Genomic DNA, 6,949 nt, shown 5'->3' with positions numbered 1-6,949 from the left:
AGGCTGAGGTGGGAGGGTTGCTTGAGCCTGGGAGATGGAGGCTACAGTGAGCTATGATTGCACCACTCACTGCATTCCAGTGTGGGCAATAGAGCAAGACCCTGTCTCAAAAAAAAAATAAAAATAAAAACAAAAAAACAAAAGCAACAGACAAAACAAAACAAACACAAATAAAATAAGTGAAATAAAGTCCTCTCTCAGCCAAGCTGTGACATTCCCTTCTGTACCCGACAAGACAATACTTGCATGTTTAGTGACCGAGCATTTGCTCTATGTAAGTAGTCAATAAGTAGTTTTGAGGATCATCTATTTATAGCTAACAGTAACACAGGCCCCAGATGCTCCCAATAAACAGAAGCAAATGCCAGTCCTGTGACTAGAGATGATGACAGTTATGATATTGGCAGCAGTTGGAAATGATGGTTTTGAAAACAGTAAAAAAATCACGAAGTGTGTTCTATTTTTTTCATCCCCTCACCCTACCTGAATTCACTGCCTGCAGCTTTCTATTGTAATTCGAAACAACTATATTAGGAATATGTTTGTGTGCTGTAGATGCTGTCTTGAATACCATGGCAACTGTGTGCTCTTAGAGTCAAACATTTTGTCTAGATTATACATTTAGAATTTTTAAAAATGATATTTAGAAACAATGGGTATATTTCTGTAATAGCTTTAGACGTGGAATTCTTGCTCAGAGACACAAAGTTAAGCTTAAGTGAAAGAAGGGTGGGAGATCAGGAACTGACAATGCTCAGGAGGAAAAGCTTAGTTTCCAATAATGGAAGGCTTGCAAACATTCTTTTTTCTTGTAATCTCAACAGTTTGAGAGGTCGAGGCGGGAAGATCGCTTGAACCCAGGAGTTCAAGACCAGTCTGGGCAACATAGTGAGACTCTGCCTCCACAAAATAAATAAATAAATAAATTAGTCAAGTGGGATAGTACAAGCCTGAAGTCCCAGCCACTCAGTAGGGTGAGGTGGGAGGATCCCTTGAGCTTTGGAGGTCAAGGCTGCAGTGAGCCGAGATTGCACCACTGCACTCCAGCCTGGGTAACAGAGTGAAACTCTATCTCAAAATATATATATATTTTTTTATAGGAATGGGGTCTTGCTATGTTGCCCAGGCTGGTCTCAAACTCCTGAGCTCAAGTGATCCTCCCACCTCAGCCTCCCAAGTAGCTGGGAGTGCAGTTGTGCACTACTGCACCTAGTTCACAATCGTCCTCTTGTTGGCAGGTACACACTTCCAATGTATACAAGCACAGAGAGGAATGGAAAAACAACTGGCTTGTGAGTCAGGAAGTCCTGCTCAGGCTTCCTGGCTCTACTGCTAAGTGTGTGACCAAGAGTTTTGTGCCTTAGTTTCCCTATTTGGATGATCAAGTTGTTCTAGAGATCTCCAAGGTCCATGCAGCTTTATGCTTGTGAAATGAGGCTCTCTCTTCCTGAGGCCATGCATACTTGAGAGCCCTTCCCTTGTATTTCCTTATACGTAAAGCAGGAGTTCAAGCTTAGAGTTATAACAAACTTTAGTTTAGACTCTGACTCTTCCCACCTATTTGCTATGTGTCCTTGGGAAAGTTCTTTATTTGTGAAATGGTTCTTATAATAGTAACCACCTCATAGGGTTGTTGGGAGGATTGACATGAGTTTAATATTAGTATCTAGCTCATATGTTACACAGATTATATGAGACAATACGCACACAATTTGTTTAGTACTGTGCTTGGCCCGTCAAAAGCAATCAGTAAATGTCAACAAATATAAATAACAACCTTAAAGGACATTTTTCCCTTTTGAGCGCCTTTGGTGTAACTCACAGCCAGCCAGCATTATGGAATTAAAACAGACAAACAATTTTTTAAAATCCCCTTATGCTAATCTTTAATTTAATTTTTTTTGACACAGGATCTCACTGTTACCCAGGCTGATCTCCAACTCTTGGCCTCAAGCCATCCTCTCGAATCAGCCTCCCAAAGTGCTGGGATTACAGGCATGAGCCATCCGACCTGACCAGGAAATCCTGGGATACAAAGTGTCCCAAGTAAAATAGTAATTCAGATGCACATTTCTTGAATAATCATGACACAATTTAACATCTGTTCCCTGGGACTAACTGGTTCATGCCACTAACCCTCACCACACTGGGATTTTTCAGGCCTGGATTTCAGGTTAAGAGGGCTTTCTGCATAACTATCTAAAAAATACTGTGCCCAGGTCTAAGCCTTTGGGGAGAATTGCCTCTGGTCAGTGAAAGTTTACCTGCCCGCCCCTCCAGCTTTTCACTCTGTATCTTAATCTTATTATTTAGTTTATCTAAAAGGAGCTGTCTCTTAGTATTGCTTTCCTATCAGTGACTTACACATACAGATGCAGTTATATTTGCATGTTTTGGCCTCAGTTGTATACTGCCTATTAATCAGCTATCATAGCAGTAGCTACTAAACCCATATTAACATCAGAGTTACTTCTGATCCCTCTGAATTTAGTTTAAGAAGATGATTTGGGCTGGCTACAGTGGTTCAAGCCTGTAATCCTAGCACTTTGGGAGGCCGAGGTGGCTGAATCACAAGGTCAGGAATTCGAGACCAGCCTGACCAACATGGTGAAACCCCATCTCTACTAAAAGTACAAAAATTAGCCGAGCATGGTGGCAGGCGCCTGTAATCCCAGCTACTCAGGAGGCTGAGGCAGGAGAATCGCTTGAACCTGGGAGACAGAGGTTGCAGTGAGTCGAGATTGTGCCATTGCACTCCAGCCTGGGTGACAGAGGGAGACTCTGTCTCAAAAACAAAAAAAGAAAAAAGAAAAAAGGAGATGATTTGGTAGGGCACAGTGGCTCACACCTGTAATCCTGCACTTTGGGAGACCAAGTTGGAGGGATCATTTGAGGCCAAGAATTTGAGACCAGTCTGGGCAACATAATGAGACCCTCATCTCAAAACAATAAAAAATGACAATTAGAAATTAAAATAATAAAACAAATAGCTTGGTAATTCCAGCTATTAGGGATGGTGAGGCAGGAGGATCGCTTGAGGCCAGGAACTATGGGTTGCAGTGAGCTATGATTTCACCACTGCACTCCAGCCTGGGCAACCTGTGAGTGAGACTCTATCTCAATTGAAAAAAAAAAAAAAAGACAATTAGAAATGTGCTATGTACATATATATCCAGCCACAAAATTATAAGTAATCATTAAAAATTCCAACATTTTAAACCGGGCATAGTGGTACACACCTATAGTCCCAGCTACTTGGGAGGCTGAGGCAGGAGGATGCTTGAGCCCAGAAGTTCAAGGATGAAGCCTGTGAATAACCATGGCACTCCAGCCTGAGCAACATAGCAAGACTCTCCCTCTAATTTAAGTAAGAAATAAGTATCCTGGCCGGGCGCGGTGGCTCAAGCCTGTAATCCCAGCACTTTGGGAGGCCGAAACGGGCGGATCACGAGGTCAGGAGATCGAGACCATCCTGGCTGACACGGTGAAACCCCGTCTCTACTTTAAAAAATACAAAAAACTAGCCGGGCGAGGTGGCGGGCGCCTGTAGTCCCAGCTACTCGGGAGGCTGAGGCAGGAGAATGGCGTGAACCCGGGAGGCGGAGCTTGCAGTGAGCTGCGATCCGGCCACTGCACTCCAGCCTGGGCGGCAGAGCGAGACTCCGTCTCAAAAAAAAAAAAAAAAAAAAAAAAAAAGAAATAAGTATCCTAAGTGATAGTACTTCATAATCCCATCCAGAGATAATATCCCTATTAATGTCTTCTAAATTTTCTCTATATGTGTTCTATACATACTTCTTCATTGAAATGGGATAATAATTAAAATCATTTGAATATTTTGTCATTGGTTTCTTTTGTAATTTTATTTTATTTTATTATTTTTTATTTTTTGGAATCTAGGCCTTTTTCTGTCACTCAGGTTGGAGTGCAGTGGTGCGATCACAGCTCACTGCAGCCTCAGTCTCTTGGGCTCAAGTGATCCTCCCACTTCAGCCTTTTATTTTTTTGTAGAGAGGGGGTCTCACTCTGATATACAGGCTGGCCTCGAATTCCTGAACTCAAGTGATCCTCCTTTTTTTGGCTTCCTGAAGTGCTGGGATTAGAGGCTTTGTAATTTTAAATTAAACGTGTAATAGTCAAAAATTGTGTGATTCATATTTTGATAATTATGTTTCCAACTGGCATATAGACATTCTAAGAGTCCTCCAAAGCTGGGACTGCAGCTGTCTTGGTCACCAGTAGTATGTCCCCAGAACCCAGCCCCCCACACAGCAGGTACTCAATAAATATATGTCAGCTGAATGTTGAGCGTATGAATGACTAAATAACAAAAATGCTACAGATTTCTCAGTGTCTTTCTGGGATAATTCTTCTTCTTATTATTATTTTCGATGACTTCACTTCCAATGATATAAAATAATTCTTAAGTATAGTTGCTTGATCAAATTCATGAACATTTTACATTTTTATAGAGAGCTCCAAATTGATCTGTGAGGAGTTTATACTAATTTGTACTCCATCAACAGTGAATTAGAGAGCCTAGTTTCCCACACTTTCCAAAACATGTGGAATTGTACAACAAAATACATATGACTAAAGAGAGGATTATTTTGAAACTCGATTTGTTACATCTCTGTAATTGTGAGATGACAAATGTTATTTTTGTTTTTGGAGGGAAGGTTGGGAAAGATAAAAATAGAGTCCCCTTTAAATGGGAGATTTAGGTCTATCGTACTTTGCGATAGTTTCAAAAATCGTTTGATCTTGGATATAGCTCAAATATGGATTGTCATATGTATATGGTATACTGTTGCAGTTGCTCAAGTTTTTCCTCAAAAAACTTAAATTACATAGTAAATGTTTAAAACTCCTTGTGGAAGTATAACGTAACACAGAAAAGGGCATATATTGTAAGTCTTTGTTCCAGTGAATTTTCACACACTGAATGTATTTATGGAGCTGGCACCCAGAACAAGAAACTGAATATTCTTAGTACCCCAGAAACCCACTGAATAAGTTCTCATTTATACAGGTATCTGTCTCGATTACATCCGAAAATTGATCGTATGTATAGCAGTAATAATAGTAATGTACATTTTCTATTAATATATTTAAGTCACATTTGTATATACTTACATGTGTATTGTGTAGGGATTCATATTGAAGTTTTTCTGTGGAATTTCTCTCATCATTATACAACGTGTTTTAAAGACAGGTCAGTAGAAATACATAGAAGATCCCTCACGTCACGCATAGCTAAAATTAAAATCACTGATTACTCTGCACATTCTTAGAGGTTTCCAGATAGTGCTGAACACCAACCATGCAAGTCATAGAAACAGCTGAGGATTCCATGTAATACTCAGTGACGAGGGTGATTCAGGCCCATGGCTATTATTAGAGCAAGCAAGTGCTAAACAGACTACTAAATAACGCCCTTGGAAGAGGGGAAGAAAGTGAATCTGAGTATCTGGCCCTTAATCTCTCCAAACTGTACCAGTCCCAATCCAAATGTCACGTCAGTCCCTATTCCCGTTGCTCTTGGCCTTGGACTCTGCATGTCTGCTGCCAAGGCAGAGTCGAGCTCCATGTGGCTGTGTCTATGAGTGACCTGGGCTCACCTCTCTTCGTCAAGTGCTTCTCTAGGAAGAAAGGGAGAGATGTGTGCCACGGTCAAGAAACAGTTCAGAGACTCCAGTAGGCACATTTCTCAGATCTTTTGTCACATTTTACTGTGACTTCAATTGAAATTGTCTTATTGGGCTTTTTACAAAGTGCCAGAGATCCTTTGGTAGTTCATAAGCATGAATGACTGGGTATTCACGCACATGTGTGACATGTGCCACCCTGGCAGGTGTAGTGGCTCCCACCTGTAATCCCTGCACTGTGGGAGGCTGAGGCAGGAGGATGGCTTGAGCCCAGGAGTTTGAGCCCAGCCTCGGCAACAAACTGAGAACTTGTCTCTACAAAGAATATAAAAATTAGCCAGAAGTGATGGTATGCACCTGTGGTCCCAGCTATATAGGAGGCAGAAGTGGGAGGATCCCTTGACCCAGGAGGTAGAGGTTGCAGTGAGCCATGATCTCATCACTGTACTCCAGCCTGGGCAACAGAGCTAGACTCTGTCTAAGAAAAAAAAAAGAAAGAGACCTACCACCCTTGAACCTTGTTATGACATCAGCACATTAGCTGTCTGACATGAAAGAAAAGAAAGAAAGTGCCAGAAACAACACAATAGTTGTACGATTTTGTGTGGGTGATAATTGCATTTTACATTTGAAGGCCCAAGTCCGAAAGGTGAGCACCAGCCATACAAATGGAATCAAAGCCGAAGCTAACACAACTCTCTCCAGTGAAAAATAAAATCAGTCGCACAACGAGACAAACTGGTATAATGTGAAATACATTTCAGCTTTGTCCCCAGTTCCTGACATGGAGCGCCTAAATGCCTTGTAATTGCCCAAGCGATAATGGTGATAGGTGCATCTTCTGTTAGAATATTTGGTGCTTGTAGAAAGTTGTTGAACACCTCCGAATTTCCTGAGTGATAGCAAACTCACCACTGCTGGGTGTTTTTTGAGACAGGGTCTTGCTCTGCCACTCAGGCTGGAGTGCAGTGGCACAAACAGCTCCCTGCAGCCTGGAACTCCCAGGCTTAAGTGATCTTCCCACCTAAACCTGCCAAGTAGCTGGGACAACAGGTGCACATCACCACACCTGGCTAATTTTATTTATTTATTTATTTTAATTTTTTTATTTTTTTAGAGACAAGGTCTCACCATGTTGCCCTGGCTGGTCTTGAACTCCTAGACTCAAGCGATCATCTCACCTCGGCCTCCCATAATACTGGGGTTACAGGCATAAGCCACTTTGCCTGGCCCCCCAAGCACTTTTGATCACACCTGAGTTTATGCTAATTAGGTGACTTATGACGGGGTCCTTAGATAGC

The 6,949-nt window shown here is 41.7% G+C and overlaps 1 pseudogene; it reads left to right on the top strand.

Annotated features, from left to right (window-relative positions):
• Positions 1-5,783: 5,783 nt before the first annotated feature.
• Positions 5,784-5,854, top strand: LOC123567028 (small nucleolar RNA U13; annotated as a pseudogene).
• The last annotated feature ends 1,095 nt before the right edge of the window (positions 5,855-6,949 follow it).

The sequence above is a fragment of the Macaca fascicularis genome, chromosome 9 (genome assembly GCF_037993035.2).
Source record: "Macaca fascicularis isolate 582-1 chromosome 9, T2T-MFA8v1.1".
Classification (NCBI taxonomy): domain Eukaryota; kingdom Metazoa; phylum Chordata; class Mammalia; order Primates; family Cercopithecidae; genus Macaca; species Macaca fascicularis.
Note: the sequence above shows the minus strand (reverse complement) of the source record. Positions and strands in the feature narration are given on the sequence as shown.